The 24,125-nt window shown below is 40.2% G+C and overlaps 1 protein-coding gene across 4 annotated transcripts in view; it reads left to right on the forward strand.

Moving 5' to 3' along the window:
- Positions 1 to 24,125, forward strand: part of TRPS1 (transcriptional repressor GATA binding 1) — a 272,969-nt gene that overhangs the window by 240,466 nt on the left and 8,378 nt on the right. The gene's annotated exons all lie outside the window — the stretch shown is intronic.

The raw sequence follows: 24,125 nt of genomic DNA on the forward strand, positions 1-24,125 counted from the left end.
CACCCAACGCTGCTTTTTTTTTTTTCTTCCTGTAATGTAGATGTGATTGATTGGCAATTTTTTGACCACAAACTGCGGTTACGATTACATCAGTCATGAAACACTAACTCTTGAGGGACTTCCCTAAAATAATCTAGTATATATATTGGCAAAGATGACTTTTTTTTGTTTGTCTGTTGCTTTCATGTGTTCATTTGGTGCCATTTCTGTACAAAAAACTGAACTGGTTTGTTGCCCATATTATTTGGCTAAATCTTAACGAAAGACGAGCCAAAGCATTTATAAGTTTTCTCCGCTCACCACCCCACACCTCCATAATTGCAAACTTCCTGGAAGTTAGTATTTCGTTGTATTACGTGGGGATGGCTTCACTGTCAGTGACATAAAATATCTCTTTTATTTATTTCCTTGAAAAAATCAATCTCATAAATAAAAAACAAATAGATAACTATATTAAAATACGATCACTAAAAATGCAATTTATAAACAACAAAAAATAGCAGTAAAACCCTAACTCTAATCACTATATCTTACTCACTAAAAGCTTGGACAAATTATGTTTTGCTCTTAAAACTCCTCAAAATGGCCATCAACTGGGCAGCATTCCAAAGCTAGATTGTGATCACAGACCAAGGCTATCTCTTGGTTACCACTCAGCTAACATCTATATCTAACGGTGATGACAGGATTCAGGGAATGAGGAACCCTTTCGATGCCTGGATAGATAGATAGGTAGGTAGACTTGAAATCATTATTTTACAGTTAAGATGCAGTCTAAGTGATATGCTTTCTTCATGGTTAGATGTTTATTCATGTGGTATTTTGACTTGTGTGGCTGTTATCACCTATGACTTCCTCCCCTATCCACCTCTGTTCATTTGTGATTAAACTATGTGTTTTTTTTTAATCGTGTGACCAACTTAGGGTGCAATCCTGACCCCTTATGTCAGTGCTTTCCAGCACTGGCATAGTGGTGCCAATGGGACATGCACTGCATCCTGCAGTTGTGTGTCACTCACGGAGGCCTCCTCAAAGTAAGGGAATGTTTGTTCCCTTACCTCAGAGCTACATTGCCCTTATGTCAGTACTGGAAAGTACTGACATAAGTGGTTAGGATTGCGCGCTTATAGATATATTTTGTCATGCCAAAGCTGTCATGTTCAAGATTCTATTTAGCTCACTTATAAAACTGTGTGCTGTCAGTAGCCACTTCCCATGTTCTTAGATACTTTTGTCAGAGCTAGGGAGGTTGAAACCAGCAACCTGAAGTGAATAAAACCAGGAAATGACGTTTTAAAACTGGCAAGATGTGTTCTGACTGAAATGTCAATTACCTAAATGCCATATGCTTTTTAGAAAGTTATCACTGTTTTGTTTTGTATATTAAAATATGGTAAACACAGAAGTTTCAAAACAAGTTGTAAAGTCCTTTTTTCACAGCCCACCCCCAATCCCTCCCTTAGGACACAGTCCTAACCAGGTCTACTCAGAAGTAAATCCTGTTTTGTTCAGCAGGGCTTACTCTCAGGAAAGTGTAGTTAGGATTGCAATCTAACTCTTCCCCATAGAGCCAGCCAGGTAACAAGTCATCCGATCCAAAGCTTGATTGGTCCTGTTTAAGCCTGGCTGCTGTCGTTCCTGAATAGTCTTCAAAGGCAACCCCAGGTATAAGTCACTGCAGTAGTCCAGCTGTTACCAGGGCATGGATAAAGATGGTCAAATTATTTCTGTCCCAACAGTAGTGACTTTTTGAGTCTCATATTCCATTTGGCCCTTGGCTTAAGAATGGCACTGGATGTAGTATCAGGCATACGTCAGTATTCTGAAAGATGGTTCTTTCTGCCAAACATGACTGATAGGTTTTCTGTAATTTATCTAAAGGGGAAATAGCATGCCAATGCAGTGGGTTTGCCAAGTCTGCTGGGGAAAAACACACACGCATACACAAAACAAAATACTGTACTTTATAGCTATTGGATACAATTTACAGTCTTAATGAGATCAGTCCAAACGTTGTCTGCAGTTTTCAAAAATGATGATCCCCAATGGGACAAATCCCCAGTGTTTTGAGGGCATTCCTAGTCAAGCATGTTGGGAATCTTCAATATCTTATCATTTTCCATAGCGCTCTGAACATTAAATCTCAGGCATGTTTAATGTTTAAGGACGTGCCAGAGCTCAACCAGCTTTGCATAAGGTGGAAACCGTAAGCAGATAAGGAGTTTATTTCTTAGAGGAAGGGAAGAAGGAATGTGGCACGTGGAACCTGAACTGCTTCCCATGACTTGTGTTCTTGTGTATTTGTTCTAATGAACTAGCAGTGAGTCAGAGAATGAGGACTGACAAACGTATCCTCAAGTGTTATTGTTTATACAAAGAAGCCAACCTACATGGCACAGCATCAGCAAAAGAAGGCTTGCCCTAGCCCCCAAGGGGGTTTCAGTCTGAAGGCTGACAGTGGGGAGAGGCTAGATGAATAGAAGGAATAGAAGAAGAAAATGTAATGAATGTGACTCTGCGCAGACTGCTTTGTGGTTGGGAGTGAAGACTGGCAAAGGCTGAATGGAAAAGATGTGGTTCAAGGAAGAAGAGGGAGGAACATTAGTGTCCTTGATTTTCATAGGGCTATTTCCATGGGGAAGTGAGTTAAGGTCAGTGGTCAGAGAGGGAAAATTAGAGCAGGGGGAAGGATTTTCAATAAAAATTAGTACTGTGCTGTATGTAATCAGTTTTGGAAGACTTATTTTGTTTTATGATGCCTTCTGTAATTAGTGTTTGTAGTTCTATGGAGAGAGAGAGGTGTCACAAAATAAACCAGCAGAAAACTCAAGGAGCGTTTCAGTGGCTTGAAGAGTCAGTGCATGTTTTTAAGTGAGTTGACCTCAGATACACAAGGGGTCTGAATACAGATTGCTTCATCTTGCCGTGCTTGGAATTCAGTTTCTGGATCCACATTGCCATCCGAACAGATGGGAAGGTGGGTCTTCGAAGAGAAATGAAGACATGGATTTCAGAAACTATTTGCTAAGTCGACTTGCTGTGTTTTGAAGAAAACCTCTTTCAGATGCCCTTCTAAAACATGCCCACTCACATATGAAAGTATGTGGTATGCATGCATACTGTACTGTTGACTGGCATCACTGCATTCCTACATGGCATTTTTTAAAATGCATGGAAGTTCCTGTATTGCACTGGAATGTTTTTGTATTTTTCCAGTACAGGGTGTCATTCATCACCCATTGCACTGGCTTCACTGAAAAGAGTTTTTTTTTCCCTTTCTTTCCAAAAAATCACTTTGAAGTGCTATGTGTAAAACTGAAAATATTTTATGCTTTTTGGAGCTTTCCCCCCTCAGATTGTATATTTACAATGTACCAGGGGACATCCACTAAAATTGAGTGTTGGGAGAGTTAGGACAGACAAAAGAAAATATTTCTTTACTCAGCATGTGGTTGGTCTGTGGAACTCCTTGCCATAGGATGTGGTGACGGCATCTGACCTGGATGCCTTTAAAAGGGGATTGGACAAGTTTCTGGAGGAAAAATCCATTACGGGTTACAAGCCATGATGTGTATGTGCAACCTCCTGATTTTAGAAGTGGGCTATGTCAGAATGCTAGATGCAAGGGAGGGCACCAGGATGCAGGTCTCTTGTTATCTGGTGTGCTCCCTGGGGCATGTGGTGGGCTGCTGTGAGATACAGGAAGCTGGACTAGATGGGCCTATGGCCAGATCCAGTGGGGCTATTGTTGTGTTCTTATATAGCTTTGTTTCATCATATTTAAATAGCTAGTCTTTGTTTACTGGTAGTCTAGATACTAGGTGCACACTACAGATGTGTCAGCCTGGCCTTCATTTCATGCAGCTCATCCATCCAAGTATTCTCTACTAAGAGAGTGATATGCTGCAAGGAATAAGAAGAAGAAACTGAAATCAGGAAATCTTGGTGGGAGTCCAACAGGCATTTTGCTTAGGCTGTATTTAAAAACAAAAAAGACAGCTTTCTTACTGTCAGCTTCAACATTACTCAGACTGGTGTAGCCACTCCGAAGACTTTAGATTTGTTTGCAATGAAAGATTTGTTGTGGATTTTCAACAAGGCTCCTGTGTGTGCGCGCCATGCTTAGTAAATATTGGCCTTCAGGGTATTTTTCAGTCACACTGAATGGACTGTTAATTTCCCCAAACTGCAAAGTGCAGAAAATCCATTTCCCTGATTTTCATTGCCATTGCGATTGCATCACTTGCTTTTCTCCATGCAGAAGCAAAATAAAAATCTTAAGAAAGGTCGTATTTAGAAAGCAGGAGAGCAGCAGACTGGAAAAGAAAGAGAACTCTAACTCTCTCTCTCCCCCTCAAAACCCACTTATTTCAAAGCAGTACAGAAAATTCTGATTTTGATTTCTGATGCAGCTGAAATGGGAGACACATTTTGCTTCCTCTCTTCTAATTTGATTTTACATTTGGGTGACATTAAATGTCTGTATAACAGTGCATCATTTGCTAGAACTTCACTATAATATTTTTCCTCCTTCTCACAACATGATATTGGTCAACTTCCCATTCCAGGATGTTATCCTTGACCTTTTAATGCAAAACAAAACAAAAGCTGCGCAAAAACATTACAGTGCTGTTTTTCTAGTTTACTACAAATTCTATATAAACTTACTATGTTAAATATAAAACCAGGCCAGTAGATAAGTCTATGGATTGTTTGTAATAATTTCTGTGGATGCAGAATCTTCTAGATCTGGATACAGATTGAAAGTATGATGGGACTCTGGACACAGCTATGTGAAAACTCCAGAACTATGTACTCTTGATCACAGTATGCTCTCTTTGAGAAGTAGCTTCCAATCTGTTTCTTGGAATACTTACCAGAGGTTTCTCAAAAGCATACGACAAGTTCCTTGGTGATATGAGAGAGGACAAGATTACCTGAAAACAGCTTGCTGACCACTACCAATCTTTGCCTTCTACATACAACCCATGTGTGTGTTGGATGTGTCCTAGAATGCAACAGTCCATTCATGCAGGGCACTGGTCAGTCCAGGCTTGTGAACCGGCATGTCAAAATATGCCCCAGGATCTTTCACAGAGCTTACTTGGCAGACGTGCAGGGGCTCCTCAGCAGTCAGATCAGTGTGGGAAGGGTTTCTTCAAGGTCAGATGCTTGGAAGCTGCTGCGTTCAGAGTGGGCAGTTTGTTATGACTGACATGTGTTTGTTGATTGTTTCTGTGTTTGCCGTAAAACTTTTGGTAGCAAGATTTTCATCTACACTTAAGTTATGCATAAGTGGTTTTCAAAATCTCTGCAGTTGTTTCACTGAGACAAGCATGGTGACAAGCTATAGTTTTATTAACTTTGGACAAATACGTTTTGCTTTGAGTGCTCTGGAAGCCCCACTTTGGGCAATATTTAATAATAATAATAATAATAATAATAATAATAATAATAATAATAATAATAATAATAATAATAATAATAAAATTTAATTAATTACTTGTATATTCTGCAAGTTCCTTGTTGACGATTCTGCAGAAAAGACACTGTTCTTCAGCAGGAAAGGATCAGCTTTGTCAAAGAATTGTCTGGAATTGGCTTACTGGATCCATGTGTTGCCCATTTGCTTGTCAGGGATAGTTTTGAAGAGGGCAAGAGAGGAGGACTGAGTGACTACCAGTCTGCCTTAAAGTATGGTAATAAGACTAATTAGAAGTGATAAGACCTCAAACAGATCTGTGAAGGCAATTACCTGTAACTGAGAAATGTTTGTGCAATGGTTTATCTTATCAGATCCCTCTTTCTCTATTTTGGCACTTACCTGAACTGCAAAGAGATTTTGAAAAGGGTACAATATTTTAAAAGACTGATGCAAAGCATTAAAGTACAGCACAAACCGTGTTATTTGTATGTAACAGCCAAGAACGGGAATTTGTTCTACTGCAGGAAAGTCTCTGGCTTGTCCTAAAGTTCCTCAGTGGAGTTTACACACATTAAAGTGAATTTATTTTTACACTTAATAAGCCTGAAAAGCTAGCTTTGCCTTCTTTGAGTGCTTGTTTCACTTGCCATTTTTAAAATGCTGTTGCCTTTTTATGTCACAAGATCTTGAATTCTTGGTTATGGAATACAAAAGCGCATGTAAGAAACATAAGGGGAAAAAAACAATGTTCAGAAACATCTTTTGTCTATGCTCCATTAACAGATATGAGATCTGCATGCTCTTCTGCAAGTGCAGTTTGTTTCAATGAGCTATGTATGTGAAACATTCCCAGTGCGCGATGCTCTTTGTTTTAACTTCTTAATACATCCAACTCTGGCATCTCATCTTGCTGCAAACGCTGATTAGAAAAGAAACATTAAATGTTGCAAATGAAAATCAAATGTTCTGCATTTCAAAAGGTCCTTGCATACATCCTCCAAAGAAAAAAAGAGGTGGCATGTGACATGGGTAGAGGGTGCGCATTAAAGATACCTTAACCAGGCTCATTTGACATTTTGAAGAACAATACTAACTGCATAAATCTATACGCTAAGCAATTGGCATCCATAACAGTAAGAATTTAATATCACACCTACTATCAATCAAGCTATGATGGGTGCATATCTAAACTATTCAAGACTGTTAAAGGTAAATTCATGCAAATGTGTTTCTTAGTGGGATTGTTTGTCTTGAGCTGTCCAAAGTAATTACAGAAACTGCCTCTTTCAAGCAAGGGCATTCTGTTCTGCTTGTTGCAAGGGGAGGAAGGGATGAGTCTTATGGGGTGTGTGTTTCATGATTTCTATTACACTAACAGCACAATCCTAACTAACTTTCCTGTACTGATGCAGCTGTTCCAAAGGGGCATGCACTACATCCTGCTGCAGGGGGGGGGGGGCACAGTTTCAACGTAAGGAATGTTTGTTCCCTTACGTCAAAACTGCGTTAGAACTGGAAAGTTGGTAAGGATTGGGCTGTCAGTCCCCTACTTAAGTACAGTTTAGGTTCCAGGGATCTGTTCTCATGTTGAATTGTACTTAAGCTGTTGAGCTTGTTATTGAGTAGTTGTTTTTCCCACTGCCACCGCAAGGGGTCGCTATTTTCAAAGTTACTGAGATGCTCTGGCTGTCTCCAAGCAGCTTCCATTGTTTCTTTTGCTGGTGTCCTCCCAGCTGCACCAGTTTCAAAGCCCAGACTAAGCCTGCACACAAGTTAGATGTTGGTAACTTATGCTTCTGTACGTTGGGACTTTCTGTACCTTTCTGTGTTGTATAAAATGTGTTCATGGGGCCATAAATTAAGGCTGCAATTCTAACCACACTTTCCTGAGAGTAAGCCCCATTGAACAAAATAGGACTTACTTCTGAGTAGACCTGGTTAGGATTGTGCCCATAGGGTTGTATCCCAAGCTTTCATGAATTACAGTTCTATTGTAATAGAAGGAGCATTCCACTACCAGAATGAGTTTCCAACAGTGAAGCAGAGGTCCATCAGAGGTTAGGATACAATGCACTGGGTTTATATTTCATTGTTTTCGAAAATTAGCTTTAATTCTAAGGACAAATACATGAAGTAGGTTCCATTGAATTGGATAGGGATGTTGTATTGAAGCCGTAACACCAAACAATTGGGGAGAATGTGTTTAAAAGGTAATTGTCATTGTTAGTATAACATCAACAGACTCCCACTGAAATATTAGATTTGTTCTGTGGTGATAATTTCTGCTATTTATTTAGCCATTTTCTACCGGAAGGAGCCCCAAGCAGTGTATAGCAACGAAAACATAAATTTCAAAGTGCAAAATCCATTTAAAAAGACAAAACCACTATCAAATTAGAACAAGAAAAACCTTAATACAAACATACTAAGGTTTTTATGGCTGGATGAGTTTAAAGCATAATTTTAAACATAATCTAGAGACTAGTTCCTATAATGTGTTTTAATCTGTGGTTTAAAGTCTTGAACAACATGTTACATTATGTTTTTGAAACTAATATATCCACAGCTTGTTTTGTACTTTATATAAATCAGGGAAGTCATAACAATATTTTCATTTAATAAGGTTGTAAAATAATGAACAGTTTTGTGAAATTAAACAGATCCAGAAAGTATATATAAACTGACAAAAAAAATTTGGAGCAACACAAAGGGATGTACTATCGCACAAGTCCCACCGAAATGCACAGTAGCTGCTCAAAGAATACCAATAGGGCTTGTACGGGTGAATTTCCCAGTGAGTTGTACATTGATCTTTTTTTTTTTTTTTTTTTTACACAGAAGTACTCGTGGAGCCTGTTTATCAATGAACTTTGTATTCCCCATACCCACATTGAGCCAGACTTGGCCAAATCTGAACCCTGACTGTGCTCTACTCTCCTCCGGAGGGCTTTCAGAAGCCCACAGAGGCTACCTTCATCCACCCACCTGCATCCACACTACTTCTGTTTTCTTCGGAAAACCAGAAGTGATGTTTTTATGTCTCCCCGGGCCTCAGAATGCCTTAAAAAGCATTAAAAAGTCACTTCCAGTTGCGTTTTTAGCGCTATGGGGCCATCCACTTCTCCGGAGGCTACTGGAGCTCCAGCAACCTGTTTGGAGGGTTTAAAAGGGCAGAAACTTTTTCCTTATCTGCAGTTTTTGTATCAGCGGGTGGGGGATCCAAAGATGGATCCTCCATGGATACTGAGGCCCCACCATTAGATAAGTTTTGTATAATAAACTCTAGGGGGAAAAAGTCAATTTTCTATTTTTTAACCTTTTGCATATTTAGCATATGCATATATATATGTTTCTAATGATACCCACAACACAATCCTATGCATTTTTACTCAGAAGTAAGCCCCACTGAATCTGTACAATAACCTTTCATGACACATTTGCCAAAGCACAAAAGCAGAAAATATTAAGGTCTCATTATGAATAGGGAATCAATCTATGGCAGTGCTGCTGTGGAGTTTGGTAAACTCAAATCTGCACTGATCCAAGCAGGTCTGGGATAAGACACGACACAGTGGTCAGCTGCGGGCCTCATGCAATAATTGTGCAGGCAGAGAAGTACAGAATGTACAGCAGTCAGCATTTTAAACAATAAGGAATATGCATAATTGGTCAAGACCCTGCCACAAGCTCAGTTCTAAGCAATCCATCTGACTGACACAAACTGGTGCAATCCCTCTCAGTGCAGTTAGTAATCAGAGGCCAGGGTGGGCAGAGATCAGAGTGCTAGAGCACTAAAATTTTGTCGTCCCCACTGAAACGTGACCTGCTTCTTTGTACTGCTTTTCATAAATCTGTCAAGTTCTCCAGTGCGCGTGCATATGAACAAGAGGGTGCCCCATTGAGCATTTCACACACTGCAGCTGGTGAGGTATATTTTTACCTGCTAATAATATATAGTAGGGCAACTTTTTTTTTTAAAAAAAGGTATCTTAAAAATCCCCCTGGCTTCTGAGTCCTTGTCGAAGAGCAAGTGCACACCACACACAGCAGATGGCGCACAACTATCAGTATTGTGTTGTGGTATTTAGGGGAGGTCCTAGGCAATGATTCTTGGTATGAGAAATCGGACAGTTACAGACCGATTTTGATCTGTGAAATGATGGGCTGTATGAAATAGCTATGAGAGGAGGGGGCATTTCTCCTTGCAAAATGATTTGAACATATCTGATGAAGAGTTTTCCAATCTGGTTTGAAATGCTTTCCATTAAAGACTTTTATTTAACACATTGGGGACAAATTCGCTTTATCTTCCACAGTCCAACTGTTCTCATGACCCCAGGATCTCAAAAGTGTGGTTATCATCAATTTTCCAGCATTAAAAATGGAAATAGCATTTTTGAAATATTTCAAATCTGTCCCGGGAACTATGCTGTGCAAAACTTTGTGACAATAATCTCTTTATTGAATTTTACTATTTGCCCCCTGCTGGCTGCTTTTGAACATCTGTAGAAATGTAATCAGGAATGCCGTAGCTGAATGAATCGGGCTGAGTTTCAAAGCTCTGCTCCAAGTATTCAATGATTATCCACAGAGCAAAACTTTAGGAAAGACTCGGGGGGGGGGGCAGTGAGGGACAACAAAAGCTTTTGAAACATCTGACTTGGAACGATAAACACTGGCTGCCTGAAAAACAAGAATAATGAGACCAGTTTTTTTTTACTGTTTCATTTAATGGATTCCAAAATAGTTACCTCATAAAATAAATAGTTTTAAGTTTCCACATTACTTTGCCTTTAATCCATAAATGCAGTGAACACTTGTAAAGGAATAGAGATTGTTTGTACCTCAAATATTTTACACTGAATCTACCGCAGAGAAGCTCGTTATCTTTCTGTCTGAACAATGAGCCATCATGGAGCTTCCACAGGAAGTCTAATTTTGCCAAAATAATTCTTATCCAAAAAGCCAAGGCCGGTTCGTATATTTTGTTCAATAAAGAAATGTGTAACCTCCCTCTTGTCTATCTTATCCTACCTTTAATGTTGACACACATATGTGTACAACTTAATTTTTGGCAGTAGTCTTTCACTATGGTTATAAACATGCAAATAAAATGCTCTGGTATATACTGGATTGTTCTAGCATGCCCAGGTGCTCACCTGTAGATACAGCACAACTGCTTTTTGCCTCAGTGTAGGGGGAAGAGAGTTAGAGCCACCCAAATTCTCCTCCATCTCCCATTTCTGTTCTGTTTATGTCTGATAGAGACTCCTTCTCAGATATGTACCAGTGCCAATTTTGACATACAGGGTTGTATCCTACATTTTTTTGTGGCTGAAATTTTTTTGATTTCTGTGTGTGTGTGTGTGTGTGTGTGTGTGTGTGTGTGTGTGTGTGTTGGGGGGCTGATTTTCACCAGTCCGCTGACCCGCTGCAGCCCCATTTTCTTCATAGTATCCTTGCTTTTCCAACTCTATGGAGAGTTTCAGGGGGCACAGAGAGAAGGGGCAATTGGTGAAAATCGCCCTTCCTCTCCCCTGGCTTCAACTGGAGTTATAATGTTCATAGAACAACAGTGTAGGATAAAACCCATGCGCACTGGCTGTACATGCACCTCTCCCCAAATCTATCTCTTGAGGTTTTGTAGTGTTAGTGTTAGTGGAGTAGAATTGCTGATCGGGGCAGTCCAGGACCTTCTAGGTGAGATGCATGGTGCTTTACAAAGCAAGAGATAACAAGCCTCTGCCCTGACGGGCTTCCAGTCTACGTGAGGAAGACAGCAGAGGAAAAGGGAGACAGTAGAAGAAGGGGACAGAAATATAATCATGGATAAGCTGGGTAAGTATATGTAATTGATATATTTCAGTACACTAAAGTAAGGGTTAACTGAGTGCGCCAAAGTCTTAATGGAAAATGTGGGTTCTGATTTATGTTGGATCTTTTAACTAGATTTTTTAAAATTGCTGCTGTGATGTTTTAGCCTTTCAAGTGTGTTTTTATCATGCATTTTGTTCCTTTTTTGTAAACTTCCTCAGACAACTTTTTGGGAGAAGCAGAATATACAGTCATAAAATAATCTATAATCATTAGCCTTTACACTACTGCAAGGAATCAAGTCAAGCCATGTTAGGTGTGTTCTTCTCCTTCACCCAAGCAGGCAAAGATCACAAAAGAATCCAGAATGTTAGTTTTTCTTTTTGAAACATTAATTGCCACTGTTTGCGGTTACTGTACTGGAGACTGTCAGCCCACTTCTTGGAAGTTGCTGTTCAGTGAATTCAGCTGATCTTACTTCCAACTAAGTAGAATTAGACCCTGTGTTGGAGTTAAGTGGAAACAATAACAAATGAAATTATGAAATGGATCAGCCAAAAAATATAATGTAAAGAATAAAAATTTTAGCTATATAATATGAAGAATAAAATGAAATTCACTAAAAGTAGCACTTGTTTCCTGGCATTGGTGAGGAAGCCATTCTTTTTAATTGTTCAGATTGTCCTAAAAGCTTTTCTTTACATACCAACAATCTATCCCCACTGATCCCACTGAACCATACTTGCCTCAATTGAAATATCCTCCTCGCTTTTCTTGTAAAAGCCAGATGAAGTTTGCAGTGCTGGATAATTAAAACAAATCTTGAATAAACTGTTTCGTGGAGATAGGAGTTTGATGGTTGGGTATATAAAAATTGTAACCAGATGTTGTGCAGAAGCCACGGCAATATAAAGATCATGAGGCTTTTTTTCAGTCCAAAGTAAAAATATTCTAATTGAAGTTGTCAGCAGGAGTGAGACTAATGTGCCTGTATTTGATTAAATAATAGTTTATTTAAAATTCAGTGTGGCCCAGAGTTGGACGAGACCGAAATAGGAAAAACTCAAGTGCCTTTCTTGTTCTCTCCCCCCCCCCTTTCTTTTTGGCCTAAATAAAGGAGGGAAAAATAGGCCTTGTGAAATGTTAACAATTTTGTGTAATATTGCCAATTCCTGTCATTATCAATTGAGCATTTTCACCCCATCAGAGTACTGTAGCAGTGCCTGGTGCCCTGCATTTATTTCCTTTTTGCTCATTGACTGACTGAGTAAAGAAATCGGAGAAACTAAATAATACAATGTGGAAATGTTAGAGACATTTTGGAATGCTGCTTTGAAAGTTTTTTATTTCCCATGGCAAAAAGTCCACCATTTCCTATAAATCACAAAAAACAAATCATGGTTTTGTGTTGTTTTTTTTAAACAGCAGAAATTATCATTATCTTCTAAGGTAACTCTGTGTTACTATTTACTTCTATTTACTGCATTTTTAACCTGTCTTTTCTATAAGGAGTTTAAAGCAGTTCACTTGGTCTGCTATAATCTCTCCAAGTAGCAGGTTAAGCTCTGACTAACCACCCAGTGAGCTCTGGGACTGAAAGAGGGATTGGAACTCGAGTGTTCCCAGTCCTGCTCCAGAACTCTAACGACTGTACCACACTGGCTTGGTGAAAGATCAAGCAGTTGTCATTTTATGGAGCATGGAGAATATGCATGTGGCCATGCACTGGGTTAAAAAATATTCACCTGTTGTGGAGCTAGGAATTTTGATTGCTTATGTGGGATGCACTGTGAGCAGGGGGCACATCAGGGGCAGTCAGATCATGTGCCAATCAACAGACTGATGTGGTTGAGTTGACTCCTGAAACCTCAGTATCGGTGCAAGTGGCAATGTGCCACTGAGGATAGGCATGATACTCTGGTATCATGAGTAGCATGATACCCAGTGTAGGGCTTTGTCCCAGGGTGGCCATCAGCCTGTGTTGGCCCAGCCCTGCTTATATGTGTAGTTCTTTAGAGCTGTTCAGTGAGAGGAAGTTACCTGCTGTGTGTATTGTAAACACCACTCCAAACACAGAAAGAATGGAAGTTTCTTGTTTGCAGAGCCTTCAGTTGGGCAACCATGTATAGACACGAGTGTAGCATTTTCAAAATGTCTGGTCTGAAATCATGTTATATTGAAGAAAGTGATTCAGTTAAATTGGTAGAATGATTGTGGAAGATATGCTGTAGACAGACCTACTTAGTGGGGAAGGCTATTTAAGTTGACCCAAGGGGGCTTCCAGTGCTAAGATGTTGTACGGTTTTATTGTTGCTGGGCTGCACTCAAGTACTGTACTCAACTTTGGAAATGTTTCCATCTTATTTCCCACAGTTACGTTAGAGATTTGCTTTAGAGATATATTGAGATACTTTGGGCTTTGCTTATCTGTGATCTCTTAGAATATTTGTGGCATTTCTGCATAGAGGTCTGGATGCATAACTTTTGCAGCAGTTGTGCAAAAATAGGTCACTGGTTGCTCTCCAAATTGGCATTTTCACATTAAACCAATGTATTTGATATAGTCCACCAAAGCAAAAATATTCAGAGAAAATGGAACTGAAGTACCTAAAGCAGTGTTTCTCAAAATTCTGGGGCTCCCTAAGACCCTTTTAGGGGCTCCACAAGCACACAATAAGATTGCCCCCTGCCCAGTTTACTTAGCCATTCCTCCTGCTTCCTCTGTTCATGGCTGTCTTTTCTTATTCCCCTTCTGTTTTGTTTTTTTACCAGTTTTCAATGTTGGGCTCAGAACTGTGCCACTCTGTGCAGCTCCCCAAGACTCTGTGCATGCACTGGCAGGGCTCTCCTAACTGCTTTTAGGAGTGTAAAGGGCTCCAGAGACCAGAACATTTGAGAACCTCTGACCTAAAGCATTGCTCTTTTGGAGGATTAAGAACAGAGAATCAGGCTTCTGGTACTAAGACCAGCACTGTAACGCTCTCATATCTTCATATCATATCCTGAACGTTCATTAAACTATCTCATATGGTGGTCCTTGAGAGGCATGTAAACCACTGGGGACTGCCACACCACTCGTGATAGAGTTTAAATCTTCCTTTGAATATCTAGAATTATGTTTTGAATCTTTTTTTTTGTATGTTTACATGCAACTCACATATAAACTTGCAAGAAGTTAGAGCCAAGATGCATTTACACTACTATAGGTAGGAATCCATTCTTGTGTACTTGTGAACTGTCAGACCATATCTTTAGGCATGAATTGTTACTGTGTTGTGTTGCAGACCCAAAGGCAATGTGACTGCTTTGAGAAAATTGGCTTTAAGATGGCAACCAGTGCCTCAGTGAATTAGTGAGTTCATTGCACTGCAGTATTTTGTCAGTGTAATATGTTTAGATACTACTACAAAGCCTTCAGTCACATAGGTTTGCAAAGCACATATTTTCCTCCTGAATCTAGAGTCTACTTCTGTGTTTCCATATAGTATTAAAATACATGACTGGTTCCTTCTTGCTGTAAAACTGGGGCTATATCAAATGTTTGCTGTAGTGATTTCATAGAGGTCAAAATATCCTGTCAAAGACTCTTACATCTGAAAATGTTCATTTTGTTTCATGTCTGTCTGCAGCCATTTCTCCACCAAGCATGGTGCTAAGTTTTTTCTTTAATTAGGCATGTTATCTTCAGCACTTGATGGCAGTCAAACAGATATCATGCCGTGATGGGTGATGATGTTAGGATGCAAATTAGTTTTACTGTGTATTGTTGTCATATATGGCAAACAGAGATGATTTACAGCAAGGCCAGTGCTTCCTTGTCTAACCAGTCAAGGTCATGTAACCTATCCTAACTGGGCAGGAAGGTGAGGGCAGGTGAGTGCAAACAAAACCTTTTGTTTCAATGCTTCCTGAATAGGTAAGCACTTCCATTTCTCTTGTAGCAATCCCTAATAGACTGCAGAAAAGGAGGGTGCCTTTTGATAAGTCCACAACGTTATTCGTGTTTTTCAGCTCAGCGCTTTATATAACTGAGCATTGATTGAACATTTTAATTAATATTTTTAAATACTTCTCTTTCTCTTCCCTTCCTATGCAAATCTTATTGATACCAATTGAATGTTCCTTCAGTCTACTTCTTTTAAAATAATAATAATAATAATAACAACAACAACAACTTTATTTTTACCCCGCCTTTCTCCCTGAAGGGACTCAAGGAGGCTTACAACAGGTTAAAACAGATTAAAAACATAATTTAAAAACAGATAAAAGCATATTAACACATATCATAAAAACAGTAGTCAGATAAAAAGTAGTAAAAAGGTAAAAAGAGCATAGAGCAGCAAGTCATAAAAGAATCAGGCCTGTAAAAAATTAAAAGATGTTGAAAAGGCCAAGAACTCAGAAGGCTTGTTTAAACAGAAGGGTCTTCAGGCCTCGCCGAAAAGTCTCAAGAGAGGGAACCATTCTTAACTCAAGGGGAAGGGAATTCCATAGCGTTGGTGCCACTACTGAGAAGGCCCTATTTCTTGCCGCCGCCCCACGTACCTTCCTAGGTGGCGGCACTTGTAAAAAGGCCTTCTCTGATGACCTAAGAGGACGAGCCGGATTGTACGGAAGTAGGCGATCTCTAAGATACCCTGGCCCAGAGCAGTATAGGGCTTTAAAGGTCAAAACCAGCACCTTGAATTGGGCCCGGAAACGAATGGGCAGCCAATGTAGCCGCTGGAGAAGCGGACTGACAGAGTCAAACCGCCTACCTCCAGTAACCACACGGGCCGCCGCATTCTGCACTAATTGCAATTTCTGAACTGTCTTCAAGGGCAGCCCCACATAGAGCGTGTTACAATAATCTAACCTCGATGTCACTGTGGCATGGATCACCGTGGCCAGGTCTGCACGATCCAAGTACGGTCGCAGCTGGCGCACCAGCCGAAGCTGAGTGAAGGCCCCCCTAGCCACAGCCGCCACCTGGGAATCCAGGAGCAGCTGCGAGTCCAGGTGGACCCCCAAGCTACAGACCTGTTCCTTCAGGGGGAGTGCAACCCCATTCAGCGCAAGCCGATAGTCCAGAACCTGCATCGAGGATTTCCGAACCAGGAGAGCCTCTGTCTTATCCGGATTTAATTTCAGCTTGTTAGCGCCCATCCAGATCCTCACTGCCTTCAGACAGCGCTCCAGGCTCTCAACCGCCACCCTGGAGTCTGGAGGAAAGGAGAGATAGAGCTGGGTGTCATCGGCATATTGATAGCACCCCACTCCAAACTCCCGGATGACCTCTCCCAGTGGTTTCATGTAGATGTTAAATAGCATGGGGGACAGAACTGAACCCTGTGGCACCCTGCACCTCAAGGGCCAGGTGTCAAACACGCATCCCCCAGCACCACCATCTGGGACCGATCCTCCAAGTAGGAGCAGAACCACTGCAAAACAGTGCCTCCAACTCCCAACTCGGCCAATCGGCCTAGAAGGAAACCATGGTCGATAGTATCGAAAGCCACCGAGAGGTCCAGCAGGACCAACAGGGATGCACTCCCCCTGTCCAGTCCCCGCCATAGGTCATCCACCAAGGCGACCAAGGCGGTTTCCGTCCCAAAGCCCGGCCTGAAACCAGATTGAAAAGGATCCAGATAATCCGCTTCATCCAAGACCCTCTGGAGTTGAGACGCCGCCACCCGCTCAATTACCTTGCCCAGAAACAGGATGTTGGAGACTGGTCGGTAGTTGTCTAACAGTGGAATCCAGGGAGGACTTCTTCAGGAGGGGGCGAACCACCGCCCGTTTCAAAGCACATGGCAACGTCCCCTCCATCAAGGAAGAGTTGACCACCCTCCCTGTCCACTCAGCCACTAGGCTAAAATCACTAGGCTACTAATTTTTTTAAACCGCTATAAATAAGTTCTGTTTTAAATTACGGTTTATGAAATTCTCCCTTTCTGTATTTCTCCCTAGATTAGGGGGTTCTTAATTACCTGATCATCTTTTCAGAGCAGCACTGATGCATTAGGTGATATATTTTTGATGTTCTGGCTCTCTTCAGTTCAGTGTGCGTGGCAGTTTGCCACAATTTTCAGCATCTTTTTTTGTATTGTCTGCTGATGTGCACCAGAGCAAATTCATATCAAGTCAAAGTGCACAACGAAATTAAATGTGATTGCATGATCATGTGTAGAGTCCCTTTTGTACTGTGACTTAACCAGTGCAAATGTATGCTGGTGCACATCAGTAACCTATAAGTGTAAAGGAAATAGGGAGAGAGAAAGTGATGGTAAAGTGTACATGTCCCAATTTCACAATTGATTTTAGAAATTTTCAAAAATAAACCAGAGGGCAAACAGAACAGACCGTTGTGCAAAGTGAACCCATGGAAGAATAAGGGTTAATCATATGTGCTTTTAAAAAATAAAGTTAACTTTAAAAAGGAGAGAGCTTAATTGATCTGAAGGCTTAACATCAACATATAATCAGTAGTGACAGTTACTTCATGGCATCTAACCAATTTTGAGATGTGAAACCATAACTCATAGGTAGAGCCCATGCTATTAAAAAGATCCTGAGTTCAATCCCTGACATCTCCAGGTAGAGCTGTCTGAAACCCTCACTGTCTCAGGGCCTGTTCGTATCCAACTTTCCAACTCCAGCCACAATGCAGCCCTGTGGTAAGGGAACACATTTTCATACCTTGAGAAGGCCCTAGTGACTGCCCCTCCACCATAGGATGCAGCGCACACCCCACTGGCACAACTGCACCAGCACTGGAAAATTGGATAGGATTGGGCCCTAATGCTTTCTAGTATCAGCAGTCCTGACCTCAGTGGACTGCAGTTTGGGTTGCATCCTGATTTTAAATATGTCAGATATAAAAATAGTTAACAACCTAAATAGATTTCTGCATATCAAGGACAGATATGCAATGTCATGGTTTCATTATGGTTCTTATTCATGGAAAACTTTTAAAAGTAGTGCTGTGTTCTGTAGCATATGCTGAGAGTCTAAATACAGCCTTTCCTTTTAGTTATCTCTAAACATTCTCCCTTGCATTAATGCATCCGGAAGCTTTACTGTTAGATGCATCTGATATTTCCCTGGAAACCTAGCTGCTTTGGTTCTACATTTGGAGAAGGGGGAGGGGATAATTCTGCAAACGTGAGAAATTTTTCATGTTTGGCCTTCCTCCAAATTATAAACAGCTGAACTGATTTAAATAAAGTTTTAATTGAAAAAAAAACCCAATCACATCTGTGCTGAACAATTTGTGTGCCAAATTTCAGCCCAATGTGATTTGGGACAACTGATATATTAAACACCCCAACCTAGGAACTCAAATGGAAATACTGACAGACCCTTAACTGTAGTGGTCCCTCCAGGCAGTGTTATTATAATGTACTGGCTATAAGGATTCACATAATTAAAGATTGACTTAGCAGAAATATCATTTCAATTATAGACCCTTTGGGCTTATTTTCCCAAGCACGTACAGGAAATTTACATGGATAACTCCAATTAGTAACAAGTGGCATTGATGGGAATCCAGGTCCTTCATCTCTGTTCAATGACTCCTTCCGTCAAACATGTTGCAGAGGTGCTGCTAGGAAATCTGCTGGTACTAGGAAAGCATGAGGGAATAAAACTGAACTCAGACTTCCAATGTATTAAGTAAGGCTCTGTTAACTACAGTTGTAGTTTGCTGAATACTCCTAGGCAAAAGCCCTTACAGTGAGGTTCCTTGCCATTTGTAAGTTGGGTCTTTTGTCATCTTACCACCATTCTCAACAGCTGTGGAAATCAACCTTGAGTATATGCAAGTTTTCAGAGAGAGAGAGAGAGAGAGAGAGAGTGAGAGTGAGAGTGCACCAGGACTGGTTAAGAAGGGAATGATTCCTTAGCTTTTAAGGAGAACTAGTAAACAATAACAATGGGCAAGCTTTCCTGTCCTTGATTCAGGATACTGTTTAAGCAGTGCAGGCCTATGCATGTTTATTCAGAAGTAAGTCCCATTGTGTTCAGTGAGGCTTATTCCCAGGAACGTTTGTGCAAGATTGCAGCATAAATGTAGTGTTTGTGGAGTGTGGGGGGTGTTGCTTGAACCACCCCTACCTCATACAATTAAGGTAAAAAGCCCCAGTATGCTGCAAAGTGGATGGAGCATGTGTGTTTATGATGTACATGGTGTACAAAAAGAGGCGAGCAAATGCAGCATTACCTAAACTAACCCAATCCCAAGTTCTTTCAGTAACATTTGAGAAAAACTCATTTGTGTCTGCAGGTTCTTTCCCAATTCCTGCTACTTCAGGCACTCTGAAGATACCACTTACATGCACCTTATTGTATTGCTACATAGGAATTGTAGTTGCCATCACTAGCAATGACAGAGAGCTGCTTGAAATTCCCCTCCCCCAAATAATTCCAATGCCACCTGTGAACAAGGGGGTGTGTGTGTCTTAGAATCTATCTCATAAAATGTTTACCAAAAAAACTCAAAACAATTGATTCAAATAGAGTAATTATAATCAAAACCAAAATAGTTACTTCTCCCAGTCATTTAGTTCACAGAAATGAGTTTCAATAGGAGTAAGGACTTTGCATTAAAGAAACTCTGCAGAAGAACATACTAACCTTGTTGCTCATGTATTCCTAGCAAAGAACAACAGTTCAGCAAGTAAGGGGGTTAACACTACATATATTTTGCACAGGTGCCTACTGAGCACCTCATCTGCTGTGCATTGATAGCACATTTGCAGATTTTCTAACATCCCAGTCTTTTACATCTTTTGGTATTTTTTGCATTCCAAGCTGGAGAAGAACTTCTGCAGGAAATGCTGCTTGATTTCTAATACATAACACAGCCAAGTATACAACCTGTGCAATTTTATTCTGAACCAGGCAATTACAGATTTTGATAACCATACATGTGTTGAACATCCAGGGTCAAACCACCGTCACACAGCATCCACAGAGCTTCTCTGTGCACTATCTCCCTGCATAGATCTCTATGCATTTATTTATAGATACATGTCTTTCAAGCAATAAAATATATCTTTTCCAGTTGAGGAGCAATGACCTCAATAGGTGGAATAATAATAATGCTATAATGTGAGACGTGATGTTTTATTGCTATTTGAATTGGTGATATTGCTGGTTGAATTGATCATATTTTGTCTTCCAGGGTCTTTTTAGACCTTTTCAGCAGAAGACATTGTGTTGTGTCATTTAAAACAGCCATTTAATATAGGAAGCATAAGAACATAAGAACATAAGAACAGCCCCACTGGATCAGGCCATAGGCCCATCTAGTCCAGCTTCCTGTATCTCACAGCGGCCCACCAAATGCCCCAGGGAGCACACCAGATAACAAGAGACCTCATCCTGGTGCCCTCCCCTACATCTGGCATTCTGACTTAACCCATTTCTAAAATCAGGAGGTTGCGCATACACATCATGGCTTGTACCCCATAATGGATTTTTCCTCCAGAAACTTGTCCAATCCCCTTTTAAAGGCGTCTAGGCTAGACGCCAGCACCACATACTAAAGCAATAGTAAGCTTTACATTTCCTGAACTATCTTGCTGTCCTATGTGTCAATAATAATAATAATAATAATAATAATAATAATAATAATAATAATAATAATAATAATACTTCCATGTAGCCTTGAATACGTTAGAGCAATGGTTCTCAAACTGTGGGTCTGTGGCCCATCAGTGGATCATGGCCCAATTTTTGGTGGTTCACAAAACTTATAGGGTAGATTAGGCTATGTGCATCAAGGGTTAAATGACCTGCTACTTGTGGGGGGGAGCACTGCTGCCCAATCACCATTATAGCCACAGAGACTTGAGCAGCTGTGAAAGTGAAACTTTTTATTAGGTGGGTTCTGAAGATAAAAAGTTTGAGAACCACTGCATTAGAGACTTTGTGTCTTTTGCCTGTTCATAACTTGGTTAATTTAATCAGTTCCTCAAACAATCCTTTCTCTATGTAAGGTCTGGATGAGATCTCAATTTTTTTTTCCTCCATTTGAAAGTTATTTTCATTCTTTTCAGTAATGTCTCATAATAATTTCCGCATCTGATAGTTTTCACAGAATCTTTCAGATAATCCAGTACAATTGCTTCCAGTAGTAAGCATAATTCTGATGCTGTCATGATTTGGATACAGGTCACATCAGATAGGAGCTCTGTGTTGCTTTTCAGAAAGGGTTGTGGTCTCAAAGATACAAAGAAAGTTCAGAAAGAAGGAACATCACTTTACTGACTGGTAACAATAACCTGAATTCAACTTGTCTGCAATCCTTGACAAAATTCTTTAGTGCAGTGGTTCTCGTACATTTAGCACTGGTACCCACTTTTTGGAATAAGAATCTGTCAGGACCCACTGGAAGTGATGTCAAGACTAGAAATGACATCAAGCAGGAAAATTTTTCACAATCCTAGGCTGAAATCCTATCCACACTTACCCAGGAGTAAATCCCATTGACTATCATTGTTAAAAGAATGTACATAGTAGCTTGTTAGAAGTACCAGTCTGTAACATTTCCCCAAATGCAGTCACAGACCATGGTAGCATCAAGTCTAATATATTAAAAATAAAATATTGAAATGAATGTGGACCCACCTGAAATAGGCTCATGACCCACCTAGTGGGTCCCGATCCACAGTTTGAGGAACACTGCTTTATTGTGTCTCCGTGTAGCTCAATCAATACAGTATCTCAGTTTCTTTATTTTTATTTATTATGATATGTCCTGCCTGCCATTCAAATATAAAACCTTTCAGAGCAGCTTACCATTTACAGCTACTCAGTTTAGGTCAAACACAATGATGTTTCAGGATTAAATACCTAGTGATATTATTTTGTATATCTCTGTTCGCACTGATAAGCACTGTAGCCTTATAGGACAGTTCTGCAGCAAAAATATATAGCCATTAAGAATGAGTTCCTTCTCTATTCCTATTCAGCGTAGGCATCATTCACAGCAGAGCAACTGTAAACTAGAGCTGGTCAGAGAGTACTTATTTGCAAATTATTCATTCAAGATAATTTCAGGGCCTTAAAAAAGCTGTGAATAACCTTCACACATTGAGTTTTGCAAGCATGGAACAACTCAAGCTAGGACTACACCCTGTTTAACATGCCACAGCAAGTAATCATCATCTTCTCAAACATTTGGAACGAAAGAGAGATGTTCCTCAATCAAATCCAAATGGTGGGCATGTAAAATATTTTCCATTTAATCTTACATGGTCAACAATGTACTTATTTAATGAAGACTTTATTGATCTCCAGGGAAAGTATTTTGGCAGTCCATCCAGCTCTTCTGTGAATAAGTTAGTTGAGACAGTTGAACAAAATGTTCGATTACTTGTTAAATTGTTTTGTCAGAATGCCAGATGCAAGGGAGGCACCAGGATGCAGGTCTCTTGTTATCTGGTGTGCTCCTTGGGGCATTTGGTGGGCCGCTGTGAGTTACAGGAAGCTGGACTAGATAGGCCTATGGCCTGATCCAGTGGGGCTGTTCTTTTGTTCTTATGTTTTACTTACTTGTTTGTTGAGCTTGTTAACTGATATCAGGCTACAGGTTTTCATATGGTTTAGCTTTGTGTGTCTGTTATAATTTTAAATTGGCTCAGGTTTTTGATGGTACAGGGCATTAAAAAAAAACACTAAATCCTTAAATCCAAAGACCTTTTGAAAGCCATCAGTTAGCTACAGATTGTCTACAGGGGTCTTGTTGTACCCCACATTAGGTGAGACACTGTAGAGTAATTATGATTCTGATTTAGTGGTGTCGGGTTGGTGGGGTGGGAGCTAGAGATTATCCTGTTGATGTTCTTGATTTTATTACCTTGACTTAAAGTAACACAACCTGCTACACTAATGAAATTGTGTTCTTGGTTTAAAAGGGCAATTGTTAGTCTGACTTTGTGCTCACTGAAAAACATTTCCCCAATCTTGTTAAATTATTGCACTCATTTTAGATTTTTATGGCCGTGTAGGTTACCAGCCCTCGTTCTCTGCGTTCCATTCATTTTCCTTGTATTGATGATTAATGGGGGATGTCGAACGTAAGAGTGAGCAGGCATCAGCAAATGCAAGATCATAATTAGTTTAGCTGACGAGGGCCTCTGATAGCACTTGCATCTGGATGGAAAAATTACCCTATAGGGAACTGGCTGATCACCAGGTCTTTTTAGTGATACATTGTGAAACACCCGATGAATCAAATGCCCTTTCAATGCCAAGAAAGTGTTCCACACTCCAAGCCAAAATTATGTCTGCAAAAAGCTTTCCATTTGAAATGTATCAGAGTACAATTATAACCATTGTACCTTCTTGGCACTGGTACCCAACTTCCCTACAGTATGGAGTAAAGTTAAATAAATTACTTAAATTTGATGAAACCTTGAAATTTTGATTTACAAGGTTAGTAATTTTTTAATTTAGAACAAAATCAGTTTAATCTTTTACTGAAACTGTTCTCTCTCCACACTTGTGCAACATGGGAGAACTTTTATTAAAAGTTTATTTTAAAAAAGATACCAATGTTGAAATGGGGGGGGGGGGAGCAGAACAGGACAGCCACTTCATTGTTGCTAGCACTTGCGCCCACAAATGCACCATTTTTGTACCTGTGTTCTTATTAAAATGAAAAGTTTGATGATATCATTACTCCACAGAAGGAATTTAATGAGCCGCTCTCGTCAGTGGTGCCCACTTGTAAAGAGGATAGATTATTTGTAAAGCTGTGGAATTCAGTTCACTGCCCTGTAAACGTTCAGTTTGAGTTTGGAAGAGCTATGCTCATGCCTTCCTTTACTTGACCAAAATAAAATCATTCTATTGATGAGGGAGCATTGCCTAGTTTCAGCTGCAGTTCCAAAGTGTTCTC

This window comes from Tiliqua scincoides, chromosome 4, assembly GCF_035046505.1.
Source record: "Tiliqua scincoides isolate rTilSci1 chromosome 4, rTilSci1.hap2, whole genome shotgun sequence".
Lineage (NCBI taxonomy): Eukaryota > Metazoa > Chordata > Lepidosauria > Squamata > Scincidae > Tiliqua > Tiliqua scincoides.